This window comes from Lucilia sericata, unplaced genomic scaffold, assembly GCF_015586225.1.
Source record: "Lucilia sericata isolate MDLA Ls3-8-SP2 unplaced genomic scaffold, ASM1558622v1 Contig000752F_arrow, whole genome shotgun sequence".
NCBI lineage: Eukaryota > Metazoa > Arthropoda > Insecta > Diptera > Calliphoridae > Lucilia > Lucilia sericata.
This window is the reverse complement of record NW_023994749.1, coordinates 76,201-101,567: the sequence shown is the minus strand read 5'-3', so window position 1 is coordinate 101,567 and position 25,367 is coordinate 76,201. Positions and strand designations below refer to the sequence as shown.

Here is a 25,367-nt window from a genome sequence, read left to right as displayed (position 1 = left end):
ATTTTAGGCAAAATTCAGGAAAATCGTATTTATAAACGTGAAATAGCTTAAAACACCTTCAATAAACCATTGACAATTAGAAGAATGTTATTGCAGGCTCGACCCTTCTTTAAGCCAACAATAACTTGATTTTTAACAATTTTTTTTCTAGATAAAGATTTTTCCGGAAATTTTTGGTTGATTGCGAAAAGTAATTATGGTTTCTTTTAAAGTAAGATCTAAAAATTCTAATTTTAACGTTTACAAATTTGTAAATAAAATCCCAGATAATTTTTAAACGATTATATTTTGAGGAAAAAACTCAAATCTAGGCATTATTGGATTAATGCATGAATATTTGACAATATTCCAATTGTCCAGCACTATTTTTAGGCAATTTGGAAATGCCCGTCTGTCAACCAAATGATGGACAAAATCATTTGATTTGGCTTTTTCAAAGTTTGTTGGTTAAATATAATGCCATAAAGTAATTAACCATGTAAATTATATTGATTAGTGTTATACTAATGCAAAATATATTCGCCGGCATTAAAATTAGTCAAATATCAAAGAAATTTATCAATATTTGCAAAAATTTATCAAAAATTACAAGGAAAATAAGTAAAAATAAGAAAATGTGTCATAGTGATGTATATTTTGTCGCAAAATATCCGTTATTCGGATACTTTTAATAATAATTAGAAATTATATGTTATATTTATACATCTGAACTAAATAGACATTTATTAAAGCCATATATATATTTATTTTTCTTAAAAGTTTGTTTTTATTGTCAAAAATCTATTATAAACAAAAATATGAAAATAAGAAAACCGAATCAACGAATATTTTATCCTAATTGTACGCAACACTAACACATAAAATGACAGCCATATTGTACAGTGCTGCCAACTTAAACATAAATCAGCACAATAGTTAATATACGTTTATTATTTGTTTATGAATATCACAATTTTATTAATGGTTTTTAAGGCTAAAGTGTGCTTTAACTATTGAGTGCATTAAAAGCAAAATAAGATTTTTTTATAAATACAAGCGTAAGTCTTTCACACACACACAAATCATAATTAAACAAAATAAAAAGGACAACAACAATAATTTTGACAATTTTGTTCTCATTTTCTCTTTCTCTTCTTTTTCGTACGCCAAAGTTGAATATTTTTCATCTTTTGTACTTCTTGCTCAAGTTTGACGCATTGATTGTGACCGCTCTCATTTAAATACATACAGTAAACACGAGCTGTCAGTTGCAGTTCGTCGTAAAGTATTGCATGTGTTTGAACCTTTATCTGTGCATACGTGTGTGTATATATCAATTTATGTACATATGTATCTATGAGTATATTAGATACATTTCAGAGTGACGGAAACGCCTGAGAAATAAAAAATGCCATGAGAAACTACACAGCAAAGCATGAGCAATAATAACACAGTAACATTTAGTTTGTGTTTCTACAACACGCGAATTGCAGCTCGAGAAACGAAAATAAATAATAATAATTAATAAATAAATAAAAAAAAAAAACATATATGTATATTAAAAAGCAAAGTGTTCAAGGATTAAAAACAAACGCAGTACAAATTGATTGATTTATCTAAATGTCAGCTTAAGACGTATACAAAAATTATGTATTACAAAATATGCTTTGAAAAATGTTTAAAAAGAAATTGAAATAAAAAAGAAAGTGTTAGAAAGAAAGGGAGATTTACATAAAAAACACAACTAATAATTGTATAAAAAATTATTAAAAACCTCGAGTGCAGAAGTAATAAAATCAACAATTTAAAATTAAACTTCAACAACAACTACCGCTGAAAATGTATATGTCTCTTTAAGTTTTTCTTATTTTTCATATTTTCACAAATCCCAAATAAAGGCTGTAGTGTAATAGTACATACCATTATGAATTGCGAATGCAAACGCAAACAAAAATGAAAAACAAAACGTTACAGGTAACCCTCGATTTGAGCGGTTTAAATATGTATATAAAGAAAATATTTTCATATTTAGAATTGATGTCTTCTAGTTCTAACTATTTATACAAAATTACATAAACCCATTTCAATATAGCGGTTGAAGTTTTAATAGGTCACTGAACTAAATAAAATGTATTTATATGAAATATTTTGTAAAAAAAAAAATAATAAAAAATATTTTAGGAAATTCTCTATAGTTTCGTGTTTAACTAAATTCATAAAATTAAAATTTTTTGTGAAGTAAGTCAAGGTTTACGTGTTTATAGTTATTCTAAATGCCTACTGTGTACTGTACACAAATTTATACATATGTAGATATATATAAATGTATAGGCAACTACCTATACTCAGGGAACGTTTGCAGTTGCAGGGAAAATATAAATATTTCACAAACATTTCAAATAAATTATTCAAATAATTACATTAATTAAAAGAAAAAAGCATTACTATTTTCATAATTTCTCTTCTTCGAACAAGCAAGTTGTTCGGCTTAAAATTTATATTCTTTAGACAATTTGTTGTAATTTAAAGTGTTTAATGAGGTCATATGCATACAATAAAAAAACTATTAAGAAAGTTAAACCTAGGCTTGCCAGATGTACTGTTTTCAGCAGTACGCGTACTTTTATTTCATAATTGTACTTTTAACTGCATAACCCCTACGCAAATGTATTTCTTTTTAGTATTTGTACTTCTTTTTGTACTTTTTTTTGTATTTTACCATAATTTTACCAAAGTGTAAACAAATATTCTATAGAATCGCAATTTAAGAACCTAATAGATAAATCTCATCCATTTGAAAGTGTATTTATTGAACTTAAAAAGGCAAGTTCGACTATAAGAGGTTTGGTAGCCTTTGCCTTGTGTAAAGTTATTAAAATTTGATTTAGAAATCTCTGTACTGAAAGTTTTTACTGAATTTTCGACATAAAAAAGTTTGCAAATCTAAAGGATATGCTTGAATGTTAAAATGTCTGTAACGTTCCGTCATGTACCATTTTGATGGTATTATCCAGCCCCGCTGTGAAAGGATTTAAAAAAAAAACGAAATTTTGAGAAAGATAAAAATTACAGTTCGTTGATAGATATTTTTTATTTTACTGGTTATTTTTTCTCCTGTAAAAGATATATAACATATTCACAATATACCGAAAAAAAAGTACTTCCAAAGAAGCGAAAAAGAATTAGAATTTACTATATGGAATATATGTCATAGAAGGAATGCGCTTTTTTATTTAAAATAAATATATGTTTCATTAATTTTAATTTTATTTGTCATAAATTAGTTTTCAAATGAGTTTGTTGTGCAAAATCATAGCAAACAATGTCAATCTGGCGTTTTTAGAACAATTTAATTGAAATATTTCGAAAATAAACATTTGTACTTTTTTTACTCAATACGATGTAAGTTTTTTGCCGATATCAAATCTGGCAAGCCTAGTCGAACCTGAAGTCATAATATTTTCCTAAACATAAATTGAATTAAATGTATGTATATTTTATTCATATTTCTTCCGGAAATTCGGCGAATTAAAACAGCAAATTATTACACAGGCCAACACATTTTTAACGAAAAGGCCTGTGTATATTTTTCGAAAGGATGGAGACGTTATACCAGTGTTGTAGTGTAATTCCACTTCAAAAAAATCACTTAAGCGCACATATTTCATTATAAAATAAAGATATCTTGATAAAATTCGACAAAAATATGTTTTGTGCAAGGTCATAGCTCGTATACATATAAAGCACTTCCGAAAATCACCTAAACGCACATATTTCATTAATTAGTAAATCTATTATAGTAAAATTCGAATTGAATTTTTTTTTGGCATATAAATCATTATACGAAATTTTTTCCTTATCGGTCGATAATTGGTCACAATTCCCATATAAGGACCATTTCCGAAAATTACTCAAATGCACATTGACAATCAATGTTATCGGGATAAAATTCGACATAAATGTGTATTTTGTATATATAAATCATTATACGGAAGTAATACACATTTTTCTCGACCTTATTAAAATTAGCTTGACATATGCATAAATGTTAGTACCCTCAATACTGAAAATTAGATATTTAAATGAGTTTTAATAAAAAGTAGCTTGCTGGTGGAGGGTATTTAAGATTCGGCATAGCCGAATATAGCACTCTAACTTGTTTTTTTTTTAAGTAATATGATTGTTAACTACAAAAAAGTACTAAAAATCCAAGGACAAAAAAGGAGTTCATACTCAATATGAATTGGTCAAAACTAAAGCAACTTCTTAATACATACCTTTAAAATTTATTTTTAATAAAAAAATCATAGCTTATCCGTAATTTTTTATAAGAGAAGCACATCTACGTCTTTTATCCTATCAAGGCCGTTTTCGTGTTGGAACCTGAATCAGCATATTTTCATTGAAATAAAGTTTTTAATCACACTTGTATAAAAATTTCGGAAAAGGTTCTCAGTTATTTGGTAAATAGTTTCAATACTATAGTAGGAAAAGTCGTCTCCTACCATGAATGAGGCTGCTCCATGCCACACAGCAGCTCTGCAATACTAAGGATTATGATGGGTATAAATTGGTCTTTTTACCGAGGAGTTATTCTTTAATATAAATTTCGGACTCAACGGAGAACATAATATTTTGTGATTTGGATCCTATATCGATGAGTCTGAACATATTATTGAAGAATTCGACATGAAAGCCTCTACTGTGAGAAGACTTATGAATACCCGTTATAATCCTTAATACTGCAGAGCTATTGTACGCTTTGGAGGAGCCTAGTTCAAGGTTGGGAATTCCTTTTCCTGTTTTGGTATTGAACCTATTTACTAAATAATAGGGAAAATTTATCGATATTTCTATAAAGGTCTGATTATTAACTTAAATTCGATAAGAATATGCAGATTATTTAGGTACTTCAACATAAAAACGGCCAAAAACTCACCCTGAATAAAGCCAGGTAATTTGTTGGATGCATCAAATGCTTGTATTCTTCATTGAGCAGCACAATCACCTGACCTAAACACAATTTTAGTAGCATTGGATTATTGTAGATAAGTTTACTGAAGGATACAGAGAAACTAAAAGGCACAATATCCTTGATAGGATAAATGACGCAAGGAACAGCTTCTAAAATTATCAAATAAAGCGTATAATGTCCGTAATGACTCCTAGATGTGCTCCTCTTATAAAAAATAACGAATATGCTATGATTTTTTATTAAAAATTAATTTTAAAAGTGTATATTAAAAAGTTGCTTTAGTCTCGACCAATATATATTGATATGATATCCTTCTTGCTTAAGTCATATGTGTGTATTAAATCTTGGAATTTTTTGGACTTTTATAGGTTACAAATTATATGACATAAAACCAAAAACAGTTATAAAATTTCTTCATCGTGAAAAATGTTATGCACCATTCCACATAAATATAATTTTAGTTGCGTTAGTTTTGGCCACCAGTGTATATTTATTATAGTTTTAAAAGTCTGTTATGCCATTTGAAAGTTCTATCTGTCGAATTTAAAATAAAGGTTTAAACTCTGCCACATACATACATACATACATACATACATACATACATACATACATACATACATACATACATACATACATACATACATACATACATACATACATACATACATACATACATACATACATACATACATACATACATACATACATACATACATACATACATACATACATACATACATACATACATACATACATACATACATACATACATACATACATACATACATACATACATACATATACATACCTAATTTTAAAATTTTTAAAGCCTTTTTCCCGTGTTAAACTTATAATTACGGAATTTTTGAGAGCCATTTCATAAAGATTGCAAAAACATTTTTAACATACTGTACTGATATGAAGATCGCTGGTAGAGATCTGATGCACTTTAAAATTGTTTTATTGTTCTCGTATACAGTACATTAATATGCATCGTTTGAGAGGTATTCCTGCAAAAATATGGTCCACGCGACATCCTAATGTACATGAAATTGGTAAGACACTTACATACACTTGGATAATTGTAAAGCAAATTATGAGTACATCTATAGAAGAACACATGAAACTCTGTATTAATTTACATGTACCATGTTCTCGGCCATTAAGGGTTTTTTCGTACTCTGAAAATTTGATTCAAATTGAATAATTTTTACCTGTACCTTATCGGGGATTACTGGGGAAAATAATTTTAATTTCTCGCTATTCTAATAAAAACGAAATTTTACATAAGAAAATAATATTTAAATTATTATTTTCTTATAAAATTTAGAGCTGATATTAGCACAACGGTGGAGTACTACCCTTGCCTGCTTTCCTCGAAATGTTCTTATAACAAATTTTTGATCTTCTGTATTTTATTCAAGTTAAAAAATTTTTAATTTTTAATAATTACTTTGTCCAGTTTTAGATTGTGACTTTTCAGACATGTCTTTTTCTCAATTTTACCATATTTATAATTCTTAATGTATTTATTTAAATATTTTATAAACGAATTAATATTTTATTTTTTTAAATATTTGTTAAATTAAATATTGTGTTAATTTTTTCAAGTAGTTATTTTATTATCTTACAAAAAAACATGAATAAAATGCTTTAAATTATGTTTTTGTTTACCATTAGCTGAAAGTTTTAGATCTTTTTGTAGTAATTTATTTTTTATTCAAAAAAATTTCATTTTAATAAATCAATTAAAAAATCAATTACTTTCCAATAAAATAAAATATAAAAAAAATTTAATTATTATAGTGGCAACGCTTAACATATGTAATCGCACACGATCTTTATGCTGTGAAAGCAGAATAGAAATTAATTAACTACCAAAATTATGAAAGTGTGACAAAAGCAATGTCGATGAAACCCTTCCTACGTTTCGTGCCTGTTTTGCAACAATCTTTTCTTCTTTCTCCCATTTGCCTACAAGCTTGTAAGGCATGATTGGTGTCTCTGACTCAAAAGGCATAGTCTGAAACTGGGCCCAAATTACGGCATACGATATCGATCGAAATCTCCATTTAGATTCTATTGAGATTTCCATCGATATCGTATGCCATAATTTGGGCCCAGATCTTATTAATATGACTTGAATTGAATTTTGTTTTATTGTCATAATTAATTAAACAGAAAACGTTGTGTACAAAGTATATGAATAATAACTTTTTATGTGGTTTTTATAGAAATTTCTCCTTTATTTCGTTAAGGTGAAGTCTAAATATTATTAATTTTCTTTTGAATTTTTTATTAGTATTTATTTGTTTTATTATATTATAACATTATGACTTTTTTATTTACCGGAAACAGCCATTTACAGTTATTGGCTAAAACAGCAAATGACATGCAAACTTACACACCTTTAGTGCTTCGAGCATTTGAAAAAAACCAAGTGCGTGTATTAGGTATAAATACATTTTCTTCATATAAACTATTGATTGGGTATAAAACTTTTGTCATTTAATATGTAACACCTGAAAATTTATCATTTCCTTGGTGCGTCCTATCCAACGTTGGTTACACCCTAAATATTAATTTAATTTTAATTATCGAACAATCGACAGTGTCTTTAAATTTTGCATGCAAACTTGAGTTTTGTTGCATTTTAGATTTTAAATTAAAATTACAATTTTCAGAAACATATGTAATTTATTTTTAAAACTTTAATAAAGTATGTAATAATAAATATATTTAAGCATTTTTAAAAAATAAAATAAATATTTTGATGTACCAGATTTTATCGTGTGATGGATAAATTGCTACGACATTCGCACAATCCACAGAAAAAGAATTCTGATAGTTTTAATGAAATGAAAAAACTTAATCCTTTTCAAAATCTTAGGTATTTGTTATTGGATTCAGTAATTACTTATGCTCTAAATGTGTGTTTTCAAAATAAAACAAATTCCGTAAAGTAATTTTTTCCATAAAATATAAATTTGGTACGTTTTTTCTCAATACTAACATATGTACATATGTATATAAGTCATTAAACAATTTTTCGGAAGAAAATTGGAATACAAATACATAGTATGCAGTTTGTTTTTATTGCGTACAAAAATGCCATTTTCCTATTGTTCGATAGTTGTATCAGCGTAATTAAATGAGTTATTTGAGCTTGTCCTCTCTTTCTCGCAATATCGGGCACTGTTGCCAACTTTTTTCCCAAAAATATCGCCAAAGTGTACTGAAAAATAGCTAGAAAATAGCTAAATTCAAGACATTTTGAAAAAATTAGCGATAAATCGTCAAAATAATATTTATTATATGATTCTGAAAAGAAATAGCTAAAAAAACTAGCTAAATTTTTCAGGTTTTTTCTATTATTCTAAAAAGTCAGCGATTTATCGCTTAAAACTATATACATACGTAGGAATGGGATAGTGATACAAACACATCTTATAACAAACACATAAGAGAATCTTTTTTTATGTTAAATATTTTCACTTTGTGTTAGGAAAAATGTCAAGTTGAGGTTAATTTCGATATGCGACCCTATACAGATTGCTTTAGAAATGTTGTAAAGATAAATTGAATTTCGAAATGCTGGCCTTTATGGATCGATCCTTTATTTTCGGCATAAGAGTATTATTTATTTTTCCATTACAATACAATTACAAATAATATTCTAACGTAATTTCCGAGCAGGGTGACGATAACCATACGACCGTTGTAGTGTAGCAGACCAGGATCTCTGCTGGGAATCGAACCCACAACCCCCAGACTGACAGGCTAGCACACTACCAACTAGCCTACCGGGGCAGCCAAGATTATTATTATACACTCCTTTTGTGGGAAGTTTATCTGCAATATCGATATGCGGCCCTATACGCCTTAGAAATGTTGTAAATTTTTAGGACTTTATGGATCGATCCTTTCGTCACTTATTTCCAACGTTCACTAATTATACCCTACACCACTTTAGTGGGTATTCTTATATTAAATTATTTATTTTCCATATAACATTTGATTAAGGATACTTTTTATTAAAATATACCAAGGTCTTAATGATTATGAGTTTTATCACCCATCAATATTATTTTCTGCGAATTTTTTTAATTATGGTGCGAGTTGTATAATTCTTTTTTAATTATTATTTCTTTTCATTATAATTTTTTTACTTAAATCTAACACAATTTGGAGAAATTTAAATCAAATTTTAGCTTTTTTAATCAAAAATATTTTTTTTTGTCCAAGTCAAAAAATATTACTTGTTATTAAATTAGATTTTTTTCTCATTTTTTAATAATTATTTTGAAATTTTTATTTTAATAATTATTATTCCAGTATTTTTTGGTCTTCAAACAAAAATAATAATAATTGTTTTCTAGTGTTTATATAACTAGTATCTTTAATTATTAAAAATAATATTTTTTGGCCTGTGAAGTATAGTACATAATTTAATCTACAGTGAATCAATTAAGTAATTTGCTTGTGTAAAAATTTATCAATTTTAAGAAAAAACTTTATCTTATCAATTATTTTTACCAAAATTATGAAATTTGCTCGTTATATATTTTAAAGAATATCTTATATTTTAATTTTCTACCATAAAAAGTAAAATCGTGATATTAATTAACGAGATTTTTGATAAAATGTGAACGAATTTAGGTCAACTAAGTATTTTGCTTTTTAGGTTTTTCGTTAATTTTTTTAATATTGCTGAATTATTTTATAAAATTTAATATTTTTATTACTTCTATATATTAAAATAACAATTTGTAGATATTTTAGTAGTGGTACGACTAAATTTGGACATTTCTTAACCGATTTATTATTCTATATACCTATAAGAATTTATCAATATTTGACTTAAAAAGAAATCTATCGTTTCTTCGATTTTATTTCGAAAATAATAAGTAATTTTGTATTGGAAAGATAATATACTAGAAAATCAATGATTTGGACCCAGAAAAAAGGTTTTGTGGGGTATAAAACAATATATTTTAACAAAATAGTCTGGGTTTTTGGTCATTTTGTATTGATAAACAAAAACTAACTTACGGAAAATCCATCTATTTGGGGAGTACTGTGTGAATTTTATTTAGAATTGTATAATATTGGTTCTTATTCAATAAAGCTAACACTAAGTACCATCCTAGCCACTCTAAGTATGGGGACATCACCGTATGCTACTATAGATCTATTACATGCTAAAATCTTGATTTTCTACCTCATATTTTGAATGCTTAATTTTATGAATAAAATACCGTAGGTGTATTTGGATCTGGATAGTTTTTGAGTTCTAAATAAATATAAGTGTACGTATTAGCTAAAAAATATTGGTTTTGTGGACCTTAGGTGAATATAACCACCTTTATTTGTAAATATCTAAATAAAGTACAGGAACAGACACTTTATATTGGTTCCAAACAACCTAAGGTCTGTTTAGAGGTCTAAATTTAAAAATATTGTTCTTCCTAGTTCGTATATGGACTTTGGAGGAGATAAATGAGGAGTTCAATGGTTTTCCTTGGATACAATCCGCATCCCTTTGGTAGTTAAAGATTTTGAAAGACCACTCAGTGCATTTTTTCTAATAATTCTTTGGGACATTTCATCAATTACTCTATTTAATATTTTTTAATGATATTGTTTTAACATCTCATAATTGTATTTCATTGATTTACAACACTTGCTCTAAAAATTTTCCTTTAAACATTTTTAACGCAAATAATTTCACAGTTTCACACAATTAGGTCATAATTTTTGCAAATTGCAGTTGAAAAATACTTAACACGTGTCCTTTTAAAAATAAAACAGTAATTTCCAAAAAGAAATAATAAAATGCAACAACAAATGCACCAAAATTTGTATTTTAATATTTTTTCATGGCTTTCCCATTTTACACAATTTATATTTTTAAGTGGAAGACATAAATTTACTTTTTACCTTTTTTTTCGAATTTTATTTATGAACAAAGGGCAAAATTCTCTTTAAAAATGGTAGGCAAAAAACTTAGTTGATTCGCTGTATACCGAACCACCATTTGTTTTGGTATATTAAGACTTTATTGGAAAGAACGTCAAAGCAATATGGTCGAAATATTGAGACATGAATCAATAGAAAATATTTGTGGCACACTGGCTCACCCTGGCTGGGCCTAATCATGTCTTCAACAGACCATCGGACGGACATCGTTTTAGAATTTAATAAGGACCAAGAATATATGTATATTAATATACTTTTGTGGCTTTGCGTTGTATTATAAATTCCGTACGATCTGAATGGACTATAAGATTCGGTCAGTATAAATAGCATTTATATCAATTTTGAGAGCAATTTGTGTTTAATATTTGCACCAAAATTTTTAAAATCTGACAACAGTGTAACATAATTGTTAGTTGTGAATGTCAAACGTTTGTAGTTGTTGTAAAACTGCCTTGAGTGAAACATTTCTGAGATTTACACATCAATCTTTTTAGCAGGGTAGGTAAAAATATCGCTCGCGATCTCTATCTTATTTATTTCGCTCGTTATAAAACTCAAAATCGCGAGTTGTTTTTCAACACGAGAGCAAAATTTAAATTCGAGTTTTTTTTTTGTATTCGCTTCGTAAGCGATATTTACATGTTTTTGTTTTTTCAATTCGCTTGCGAGCGTGTGGAAAACGAGTAAAATTCGAGCCGAAAATCAGCAATATGGCAATAAAAAAACAATTACTACGAAATAATTATGTGTGGTTATGTGGCGTAGATTTTATGACGGTAACAGAAAATGAATTCTGGGAAAGTGTTAAAATTATAATAATTTCCAGTTTTGTCATAACAATAGGGAAACTGGAAATTATTATAATTTTACACTCTTTTATATCATTAAAGCGACTTTATAATATATTTCCTTTATTTCTCTTTTCTCTTACTTTTCACTAATCTCTCACTTATGTTTATTATATATTAAACTTATGTTTTTATACGCCCTACGCCACTTTAGTGGGGAGGGTATATTGGATTTGTGCTGATGTTTGTAACGCACAATAATATTGGTCCTATACCCACCTTAAAGTATACCAATCGGCTCAGAATCAATTTAATGAAATGTTCAAACACTTCTTCTACTAAATTTTGTGACCAAAAATAATTCTGCTTTGAATTATCTTGTTAGTGTATTAAAAAGTGTTCTTTTTATACATTTTTATTCTATCTAATTATTATCATTTATAGTTTCTTTTGGTATATTAATTCGAACTAAAATTTAACAAAAGTAGGATAAAAATTATAAAGTAACGTATTTTGTTTTTGCAAATATTTATACCCTACACCACTTTAGTGGGGAGGGTATATTGGGTTTGTGCTGATGTTTGTAACATACAAAAATACCTTAAAGTATACCAATCGGCTTAGAATCATTTTCTGAATCGATTAAGCTATGTCCTTCCGTTGGCACACACGCTTTTTTTGACCCAATGACGAAGCCTATTGAAAATCGGTCCATTATTTCACATAGCCCCCATACATCAGAACCTCCCGAAAAGGGCTTCTGAGCTCATAATTATGTTAAATATACCTGTATATCGATAAAAAGCGGCAAAACTAAATTTCATACAAGCCTTGATGACCTTGCCAAATTTCATAAAGATCGGGCCTCATTTGACCCTCCTTCAGAAAATTAGTTTTTCATCCATAAATTGCTTAAATGTATCGGAACAATGAATTATTATGAAAAATAAATCACATTTAATATTCATAACTAGTGTAGGGTATCATATGGTCGGTCACGCCCGACTATACTTTCTTACTTGTTTTATTTAGTACTGAGAAACATAAAGCCAAAATAAAACTCAAATTTGCTGGCAGGGGATGGGCATGCAAGTGATCTAAAAAAATGTAGCACTTTCATTCAATTGTTGATTTATTATATCATTGATGGTAAGTCAAATGGTTTGGAAAATTTTATTATAAAGATAATAAAACACGTGTTGAATAATCATACAGAAATTTTGAGAAAGGTAGTTTTTTTCTCAAATTAGAGCAAGTAATATATATGTATGTATGTTTGTGAAAGCTTTCAGAAAATCGATTTGCAGCGGAAAGTTTTTGCACCAAAATTACCTATAAAAATGTTGTCGTTGTTAGATCACTACTGTCTACCACATAGTGATAGGGCCTTATTTTGGTTGTAACTAACGTGACCAGACATCCCGATAAAAGCGGGATTATCCCGCTTATAAAGCTGTGTCGAGTTACAAGAAAAATATCAATCCATTTTTATGACCAGTATTTTAAGTCCCGAGCTACTGTAGAATTGAATTTATCCTTACTTAACAATCAGAAGAAATAAGTACTTCCATTTGTGGTCCCATTCTGATTTGTTTTATTTTTATACCTTACACCACTATAGTGGGGAGGTATTATACGTTTGAGCTGATGTTGGTAACGCACAATATATTGGTCCTACACCCACCTTAAAGTATACCGATAGACTCAATCACTTTCTGAGTCGAGTAAGACATGTTCGTCCGTCCGTGCGCAAGCTTCAAGTCACAATGTTCAAGATATTTTGATCAAATTTGGACCATACATGTTTTTCGGTGCATGGACGATGCCTATTAAAAATGGTTGCAATCGGTCCATTATTTCACCAAGCCGCCATTAAACCTGACCTTCCGATTTGAGGTTTTTAACTCATAACTACGTCAAATACACTACTATTTCTCCAAAAATTAGGCACAACTAAGTTTTATATAGGCATAAATGACCATACACTCGTGTAGGGTATCATATAGCCAGCCATGCCCGATTTTATCAAATTTTTCTTATACACTATGTTTCCTCAGATGCTGTATTTAAATTGTAAAAGTCGGAAGGAAGGATTATTACCCAAAATTTGAATCTGGCATTAGAACCTTTTTATCATATTAGGATTTTGTGTCATGTTTACCTTGCCTTTATTAATCGAAATAAAATTTTTATTTTTTTCCTATCCGTCAAAATTTTGAGATAAAGAAGTTTTAATTCAGCATTATTCTTCATAAAATATTTGGGAATATATATAAAATTTGGAACTTTCTTAACCCACTTTTTCCCAGATTTTTAGGAATTTTTTTGGAAAGTTTAAAAAAAATAAAAAAAGATAAATTTCCAAAAAAATCTTGACATTTTATTCCAGAATTACAAACATATGGATGCGAGTATATATCATTCTCATTAATATCCTTTCCGGCATCTATTCATCAAGATTTATTAAGAATATTTTAACGGAATTTTCAATATTTTTGTGACAAAAAACTATTGTTGGAGTCTTATGAGTAACACCAATAAAATATTTTATATAAAAAATAAAAAAACTCTAAATATAAAATTTTTTCTTCCATAAACGAGCATCTTCGTAAAATCACCCAGATGCTCAAATTAATATCGATATATGTATGTATTTATATATAATATAATCCAGATTTAATGAATGACAATTTTCAAAATCCCGTTTTTTTTAATTTTCAAAATTATAAAAATAATTAATCGTTTTGACTCGAATCACGAGAGAGTTCTATTTAACGTTCTTTAAATTTTGAACTCTTATCGCGAGCATAATTTTTAAACTCGCGAGCCGAAAAGATTTATTCGCTGGAAAACAAAATATTTAAATCGCTCGAATTAACTATGTACTATAATGATGAAGTAATTGTGTTTATCCCCACATAAGAATGCATGTGTGTGTGCGTACACTATCTTATATGATATCTAGTTCATGTTTGTTTTTTTCCGGTTTGACTTCAGACGTAACCATGTATGAATAATTGTCTGTCTGTCGGTCTCTCTGTCTGTTTATATACATACATACATACATACTACATACATACATACATACATACATCATACATACATACATACATACATACATACATAATACATACATACATACATACATACATACATACATACATACATACATACATACATACTACTACATACATACATACATACATACATACATACATCATACATACATACATACATACATACATACATACATACCTACATACTCATACATACACATACATACATACATACATACATACATACATACATACATACATACATACATACATACATACATCATACATACATACATACATACATACATACATACATACATACATACAACATACATACTACATACATACATACATACATACATACATACATACATACATACATACATTACATACATACATACATACATACATACTACATACATACATACATACATACATACAGACATACATACATACATAACATACTACATACATACATACATACATACATACATACATACAGTACATACATACAGACATACATACATACATACATACATACATACATACAGACATACATACAGACATACATACATACATACATACATACATACATAACATACATACATACATACACTACCTACATACATACATACATACATACCATACATACATACATACATACATACATACATACATACCATACATACATACATACATACATACATACATACATACATACATAACATACATACATACATACATACATACATACATACATACATACATACATACATACATACCTACATACATATGTCTGTATAAAACACACATGGTCATGTTTATCTAAACTTTGTTTTTATTTCATTAATTTCTATATTTTTATAGATTCTACTTCTGATATAATTTTTAGCTTTAATTATACCCTCCACCACCATCAGTGGTGATAAAGGGTATATATCAAGTCGATTGATATATAAATTAATCGATTCAAAATTTCCCATAGCCCCCATACAAAGTTTAAATTAGTTTATCATTAATAACTCCCTCAAATATATCGATATCAACACAAAATGTTGTTCATGCAAATATAATATGAACAGAAATCATGCTATCAACCTAGATCTAAGTAGGTCCATAATTGGTCATAGCTCCCATATAAGGCCCACTTTCGAAAATCACCTAAACGCACATATTTTAGTGATAAATAAAGCTATTGAGATAAAATTCGAGCTGAATATGTTTTGTGTACATACAAATCATTCTACCAATTTTTTGACGGATGGGTCCATTATTGGTCATAGCTCCCATATAAGGCCCATTTCCGAAAATCACTTAAAAGCACATAATTCATTGTCAAATAAAGCTATCTTAATAAAATTCGACACAAATATGTTTTGCCTAAATATAAATCACTCTACGAAATTTTTTCCGGATAGGCTCATAATTGGTCATAGCTCCCATACAAGGCCCACTTCCGAAAATCACTTAAACGCATGTATTTCATTGAATTCTAAAGCTATAGATATAAAATTCGACACAAATATGTTTTGTTTTTATATGAATCACTCTACGAAATTTTTTCCGCTATAGGGATAAAATTCGACTTGAATATGGTTTGTGTACATATAAATCATCCTACAAAATTCTTCACGGATCGGTCCATTATTGGTCATAGCTCCATATAAAGCCCACTTCCGAAAATCACCTAAACACATATATTTCATTGAATTCTAAAGCTATAGATATAAAATTCGACACAAATATGTTTTGTTTTTATATGAATCACTCTACGAAATTTTTTCCGCTATAGGGATAAAATTCGACTTGAATATGGTTTGTGTACATATAAATCATCCTACAAAATTCTTTACGGATCGGTCCATTATTGGTCATAGCTCCATATAAAGCCCACTTCCGAAAATCACTTAAACACATATATTTCATTGAATTCTAAAGCTATAGATATAAAATTCGACTTAAATATGTTTTGTGTACATATAAATCATTCTACCACTTTTTTTCCGGATCGGTCCTATTATGGTCTTAGCTCCCATATAAGGCCCACTTCAGAAAATCACTTAAACGCTCATATTTCATTGTCAAATAAAGTTATCTTGATAAAATTCGACACAAATATGTTTTGTCTTTATATGAATTTTTTCCTGATAGGCTCCCATATAAGGTCCACTTACGAAAATCACTTAAACGCAATAATAAAGTACGACTTGAATATGTTTTGTGAGCATATAAATCATTCCACCAAATTTTTTATTTGGTAAAAGCTCCTATAGAAGGTCCACTTCAAAAAATCACTTAAACGCACATATTTAATCCTATCCTGATATATATTATAAATCTCTTTGTAAGTCTGTTCGTTTGTTTGTTTGTTCGTCAATCACGCCTAAACGGCTCGACCGATTTGCTTCAAAGTTGGAACATAGTTAGATCTATACTTGGAGGGTGTTATAGGCTATACTTTTTCTAGGTGGTGGCATAAGGGGGATCAAATGTGTGAAAAACGGGCTAAATGAGTACTTTTGATAGTAAATACTGATTTTGTCTATCCTTAAGCAAAAGCATTTTCGATTAAACTACTTAATTTGTTAGAAATATATATTAGCAAAGTGCCGTTGCGAAAATTGGACCGGACGGGGACAAAAAAATAGGCCAAATGGCGAAAAACTGACAAAATTAGAACTTTTGTGCTTTAAGAACGGTTTTTTTCTATTCTAAAGCCAAAATATTATAAACAATGATTTTGATAGTCTCAGACATATGTACATATATTTAGAAATCCCAGCCTTAGGGGGAAAAACGGGAAAAAATGGAAATCTGTATTTGCTGCGTAAAGGGACTCAATAAATGCAGACAATTCAAACTACTACAATGAATAAATAAAACAAATAAATAAACATATAAAAATTTATAGTTGGGCATGGCCGAACATATGATGCCCTGCACCAGTGATTATGTTACAAATGTTGATTATTTTTTAATAATAAAGCATTTAAATTAATGTTTACCTTAATTCAAAAATATTGTAAAAATTTATTGACAAAAAAGGATTTTCTAAAAGAGGGTTATATGGGGGTAGGTGGGTTAATATGGGCCTATCCTATAAAGGGATTTACGTCTACATTAAAGTTATGTATGTAGAATATCGCCGTAATATTAGTGTTTATAAGTGAATTTGAACCATCAAGTCCTTTTATGATGGGGACTTTATATGAGAGATGTGATCAAATGAGGGCCGATCGTTACGAAAATCAGCAGTGTCATTAAAACTTATATAAAACATAGTTTTGTTGATACAAGAACATTTAACATATTTATGAGCTCAAAAGACATATTCACGGATGCGATTGTATGGGGGCTATGCGAAATAATGGTCCGATTTTAACCGTTTTTAATAGGATTCGTCGTTGCAAGAGTATGTGCCAAATTTCATCAAATCATCTTGCAAATTGCGACCTGCTGCATGCCCATAATGTTTTTAATTACACTTTAACGGCTGGAACGATTTTCGTTAAATTTGAAACATAGTTATATATATAGGTGTATGGTGTGATAGGCTATATTGTTTTCCAAAACTTGGATAAGAAGGGACAATAAGGGGTATGTGGATGAAAAAGGGACAAAATTCGTACTTTTGGGAGTAAATACTAATTATTTTCCATACTCAAGCAAAAACATTTTTGATTAAGCTTTTAAAGTGTCTGAAATATTATTATTATGTAGCAAAGTTCCGGAGAAAAGTCCAAAAAAACAGGAAACATTTTTACTTCTAAAAATATTTTAGACGATGAGTTTTTAGTTTCAGAGATATGTGTATTCGAAAGTCCACCCCTATAGGGAAAAACGGCTAATTATGTGTTCCTTTGCTACATTTTTTGTACTTTTATGAAATTTGAGAAATATATATTTTTTTATTAATATTTTTCCGTAATCGGTCAACAAATGTGTTTTTCAAAAATGTTTTTCCAAAAAATTATTAAAGAGGGAAAGGTTACTCTCTGACGTGATTTTCTTAATAAATGTTCTACAACATTTCTGAAATGATACAAAATATATTAAACAAAATACATAAATTTGAATAATTCAATGGAGAAAGAGAATATGGGTAGTATATTTGGTACTGTGCTGGTACCTTTTATAAATATTGTTCAAATTTAAAGAAATTTATTTTATAGCTTTATAAGGAGTTTCTTCATAAGGAGACTTTCAGCATTTTTTGAAACATGAAGATGTTAGGAAAAATTAGTAGATTTTTTAGTTTACTCTCACGGGAGAATACTTAAAACGGACTGTTTGTTTGTTACGCTTTCACTAAACTACTGAACCGATTTACATGAAATTTGGACCGCTAATAGGTCTAACCCCAAAAGGAACAATAGGCTATATGAGATCTTGATCGGATGCCACGCCCCTTTTTACGCCCACTTTTTGTGAAATTATTATTACAACAATTTGGCAATCACAATATGGAAAAACTAATAAACCGATTAAACTGAAATTTTGCATATAAGAACTTGAGCCGATGCCTTACCTATATCTTATCCTATAATTATATGAAAGAGAAAGTCTGTTTGTTACGCTTTCACGGACAAACTACTGAACCGATTTACATGAAATTTAGAACACTAATAGTTCAATTCTAAAGTAGAACAATAGGCTAAATAAAAAAATTATTTGACCTCACGATTCTTCTTATGCTCACTTTTTTCTATATATGTAATTGTTATACGAAATTTTAATTCGAGACTTACAGAAAACTACTGAACCGATAGGTCTTATCTCAGGATCGGTCGCCACGCCCCTTTTTACACCAACTTTTTGTAAAACAATCATTAAACCAAATTTACGTTCAGGCATACAAAAAACTACTGATCCGATTTTCATGAAATCTGTTATAATGAATGCTGTGGAATGAACAGTACGACACATTACATCTTCAAAACCTATAATATATAATAATAAATATATATGAAACTCTTTTTTTACTTTTTCACTACATAACTAATAAACTTCTTTACATAAAATTTGGCGTTTATTAGGTCTAACCTCAGAAGTTATCAAGTTAGAGTGCTATATTCGGCTATGCCGAATCCTAAATACCCTCCACCAGCAAGCTACTTTTTATTAAAAACCATTTAACATCAAATTTTTAGATAACTTGACTTTGTATGTACACAAAACATATTTGTGTCTAATTTTATCAAGATAGCTTTATTTAACAACGAAATATGTGAGTTTAAATGATTTTCGGAAGAGAGCCTTATATGGGAGCTATGACCAATAATGGACCGATCCGGGGAAAAATTGTTAGAATGATTTATACGTATACAAAAATTATTCAAATTGAATTTTATACCGATATGAAACATATGCGTTTAAATGATTTTCGGAAGTGGACCCTATATGGGAGCTATGACGAATAATGGACCGATCCGTAAAAAAATTTGTAGAATGATTTGTATGTATACAACACATACTTGTGTCGAATTGTATCTCGATAGCTTTATTTGACAATTAATGGAACTATGACCAATTATGGGCTTATCCGGAAAAAAATTCGTAGAGTGATTCATATTTAGAATAAACATATTTGTGTCGAATTTTTCAAGATAGCTTTATTTGGCAATGAAATATGAGCTTTTAAATGATTTTCGGAAGTGGGCCTTATTTGACTCGAATTATATCACAATAGCTTTATTCATCAATGAAATATGTACGTTTAGGTGATTTTCGGAAGTGGACCTTAAATGGGAGCTATGACCAATCGTGGACCGACTGAGATCTACGTTGACTGTATGATTTCTGTTCATATTATATTTGCATGTACAAAATTTTGTGTTGATACCGATATTTTTGAGGGAGTTATTAACGATAAAGTAATTTCCGGGAATATATACCTTTGTATGGGGCTATGGGAAATATTCGATCGATTGTAAAGTTCTTGAACATAATTGATCACTGGCCTAAAAAAAATAATGTGTGACAAAATTTATCGAAATATCTTTGGTAGTTTCTGAGAAAACTTCAAAAGAATGTTGAAAGAAACGTAATTTTTTTCGAGGTGGTACTCATAACTTTTTACGTTGTGAACCGAATACCAAACTGCTTATGATAATAATAAATATTTTGGGTGAATTTGGTTGATATTCGTTGCTTAGTTTTAATGTGAGAGTGTTTTACACAGACAGACAGACAGACAGACAGACGGACATCGACACAGAATTTGATAAGGACCCAGAAAATATATATACCATGTTGGGTCTTAGATGAATATTTCTTGGTGTTACACACGGAACAACAAACTTATATATACCGTCTGTCACCACTGATGGTGGTGGAGGGTATAATAATAAATATATATGAAACTATTTTTTTACTTTTTCACTACATAACTAAGGTATAACCTCAGAAGTTCTCAAGTTAGAGTGCTATATTCGGCTATGCCGAATCTTAAATACCCTCCACCAACAAGCTACTTTTTATTAAGATTTTTAGATAACTTGACTTCATATAGGAGCTACCATCAATTATGGGCCTCTCCAGAAAAATTTCGTAGAGTAATTCATATGTATGTACACAAAACATATTTGTGTCTAATTTTATCAAGATAGCTTTATTTAACTATGAAATATGTGAGTTTAAATGATTTTCGAAAGAGAGCCTTATATGGGAGCTATGACCAATAATGGACCGATCCGGGGAAAATTGTTAGAATGATTTATACGTATACAAAACATATTCAAGTTGAATTTTATACCGATATGAAACATATGCGTTTAAATGATTTTCGGAAGTGGACCCTATATGGGAGCTATGACCAATTATGGTCTTATCCGAAAAAAAAATTTCGTAGAGTGATTCATATATAGACGAAACATATTTGTGTCGAATTTTATCAAGATACCTTTATTTGACAATTAAATATGTTCGTTGAAGTGATTTTCGGAAGTGGGCCTTATATGGGAGCTATGACTAATAATGGACCGATCCGAAAAGAAATTTGGTACAATGATTTGTATGTACAAACCATATTCAGCTCGCAAAAGCTTTATTTGTCAATGAAATATGTGTGTTTAGGAGATTTTTGGAATTGGGCCTTACATGGGAGCTATGATTTCTATTCATATTATATTTGTATGTACAACATTTTGTGTTGATACCGATATATTTGAGGGAGTTTTTAACGATAAACTTATATCCGGGAACATACACCTTTGTATGGGGGTTTTGTATGATCCCTGGCACAAACAAATAATGTGTGACAAAATTCATCGAAATATCTTTGGTAGTTTCTGAGAAAACTACTTAAGAATTGGGAAAAAACTTTATATTTTTCGAGGTAGTCTGAAATTTTTACTCATAACTTTTACGTCGTAAACTGATTTTACTGATTTTCAATACCACACTGTACCGGATAATAAAGACTGTTTTGGGTGAATTTCGAGAATTTCTATGGCTTCGTTTTAACATGAGCGTGTTTTACACACACAGACAGGCAGACAGACGGACGGACGGACGGACAAACATTCATAAGGATCAAGAATATATATACTTTGTTGGGTCTCAGATGAATATTTCTTGGTGTTACATACGGAATGACAAAGTTATATATACCATCTATCACCACTGATGGTGATAAAAGAAATTCTATATGATATTGATTGGATGATACGCACATTTTTATGTTCACTTTTTGAAAAACTGCTATAACACCAAATTTCTAGGCTAAATATAAAAAAACATGAACCGATTTTTAAGAAATTTGGAAACGTACAGTATTTGAGGAAGAGAATGTTTAATACACCAAATCCAAATAAATACACCTATAGCACTAATTTCGGGCCTGTTGTGATCTTAATGAAATGCAATGACCTTTTTCCGTCTACTTTTTGTTACATTTATAATGCTACATTATATATAATTCTCATAGTATATGAGAATTATTATTTAATTAAATTTTTAATCAAAAATTTATTTTTATATGAAAACTCTAAAATGTTTGTAGATAATTAACTAACTTTACGATTAGGTAAAATAAAAATCTGTATCCAATTTAAATTATTATCAAAAATCGATTTTCATCTTAAGCGTTTTCCACCGGAAAACTGTTTTTATTTAAAAACCTGTAATCTGCTGTATATTCTCAGAAAATAACTATTTTAACACAGAATCTTTATTAGATCTTAAATGAATGTCTACGATGCCACATTTGTATGTAGAATAAAAACTACTGAACAAAAACCGCTGCTAAAATAGGGAAAATAATATATTCATATTACATTTTCACTTAAATTCGAATTTGAAATCGGCTGTGGTTCCTTCTTTTACCACCTAAATCTATCTAGAAAATCATTCATATGTCCCCTTAAAATTTCTATTTATATAACTCTTTAAAAAATTACTTTAAATAACTCTCAATTTGAGAAAACAATAAAGATCCGTAATCACTCATATTTTCTATACAAATCGAGTTTTATATCAAAAATAAAAAATTTAAATTTATTGTTAATCGAGATAACAATAAAAATCTATAATCAGGTAAATATGCCATCAAAAAATTATCTTGATATAAATTCGGTTTCCATTTTTCAAATGCAGCTCAAATCTAAAAAACCCATGAAGATATGTATTTGACTACTCATTAGAGTGTCCCGAAAGACAGCACTTTTGCAAATCTTATATAGGTAGACCTCTCAAACGATGCATATAAATCATTGTTCATATAAAATTTGGATGAATTCATCTTTCGATATCTTTTTATACTTTTAGAAAATTATCCCCCAAAAATTCTGCACAACTTTTTCTGTATGTAGCGCCGTATTTATTGCAAGCTTTTCAAATTAAATAATGATTTTGAATAACTCCAGCACACATTTTCCATTTACCATTTACAAATCCTGAAATTTATTTTAATTAGAGGAAGACGTGGATATTTTAATAAGTAAAATTATTTGGCTATCTGCTTTGTACATCTAACGATATTTGACCTTTATTTCTTCGGATTTAATAAGTGGTGTCTAAATTCAGTCAAAACTTTAGTGTGGATGTATAAAAGCTAACGAATAAAAATAATATGTTTAAACATACGTTTGTTTAAATGGATGTATTTTTGAGAAACAATGATGAGACAAAAACGGTGGTTTTACTCTTTACTGAACTACTCAAAATTGTTTGTCAAATTAAAAGTTGTTTTGTTTTCTCTGTCAAGATTCAAGAATTCTTCATATATTTTAGAACAGAACAAGTTAGAGTGCTATATTCGGCTGAGCCGAATCTTAAATACCCTCCACCAGCTACTTTTATATTAATACTTTTTTAATTGATCAAATATTTGTAGAAATAAGTTTTCTCATGTCTTAAATAGAAAAACCCCATGATTTAAACAGCCTAAATCTATTACAATTCCAAAATTTATTGAAAATTACATTTTTTTTTATATTTTTATAGCGCCCTAAAATATGCTTTAATAATGTGCATGTATGCATGTGTGTGAAAGATTTAAGGATTTTCAAAAACATATATATAATTTTGTTCTACACAAATTGATAATGCAACTTGTTAAATACGGTTAAAGTGCTTTTAGAGGCAGGACTTAGTATGGGAGATATGACCAATTATAGACCGATCGTAAAAAACTTTTTAAGCTAAATTTCTGTACATAAAAGCTATATTTCAGTCAAAATTTGTATCTATATCGTAATTTAATAATAAGTAATGTGTGTTCAAGTGATTTTCTGAAGGGAACCTTGCATAGGACCGAACGCACCCATGTTATGGACCGATCGTGAAAAATCTTGAAATATAGTTTTTGTATACCAAACTAATATTTTGCCAAATTTTGTATGAATGGCTTTATTTGGTAATGAGTAATGGGCGTTTAAGAGATTTTCGTAAAAGGACCTTGTATGGGAGCTTTGACCAATTATGTATATAAAGACAAATTTCAAAATTCTGTATCTATATCATTATTTAGTAATGAATATTGTGCATTTAAGTGATTTTCTGGAGGGGACCTAGTATGAGAGCTATGACCAAATATGGACCGATCGTAAAACAATTTTATAGTGTAATTTATGTATATAAGAGCAATATTTGTGCTAAATGTATGGATATCTATATTTTGTAATGTGTTATGTGCGTTTAAGTGATTTTCGGGAGGGAACATTGCATGGGAGCTAAGACAAAGGATGTACCGATCGGAAAAAAATTTCACAGTAATATTTCTGTGCATATAAGCAATACTTGTACAAAATTTTATATGGATATCTAAATTGGGACCAATTATGGACCGATCGGAAAAACATTCATAGTAATATTTCTGTATGCGAGAGCAATACTTGTGCCAAATTTTATATGGATATCATAATTTAGTAATGAGTTATGTGCGTTTAAGTGATTTTTGGGAGGGGACCTTGTATGGGAGCTATGTCCAATTATGGACCCATCCAGAAAATTTTTTCTTTCAATGAATTATATTGACATAAGATTTTAAGTTGTAAAATTTTGTGAAGATATCAGCATTCTGACGGAAGTTATTAACAAAAAACTCATTTTCCGGGAATATGTACTTTTGTATGGTAGGTATATGAAATT

At 29.0% G+C, this 25,367-nt stretch overlaps 1 protein-coding gene across 4 annotated transcripts in view; it reads left to right on the top strand.

Moving 5' to 3' along the window:
• The first annotated feature begins 1,283 nt into the window (after nt 1-1,283).
• The window catches only part of LOC119607810 (myb-like protein D), a 95,103-nt gene continuing 71,019 nt past the window's right edge, over nt 1,284-25,367 (top strand). Inside the window, exon 1 of one of the 4 annotated variants that reach the window (XM_037961915.1) lies at nt 1,284-1,982. The gene's annotated coding sequence lies outside the window, so the exon portion shown is untranslated. Of the gene's footprint in view, nt 1,983-5,990; nt 6,010-25,367 lie in introns of those variants that run through there. The other 3 variants (XM_037961914.1, XM_037961913.1, XM_037961916.1) reach the window with 3 other exon arrangements.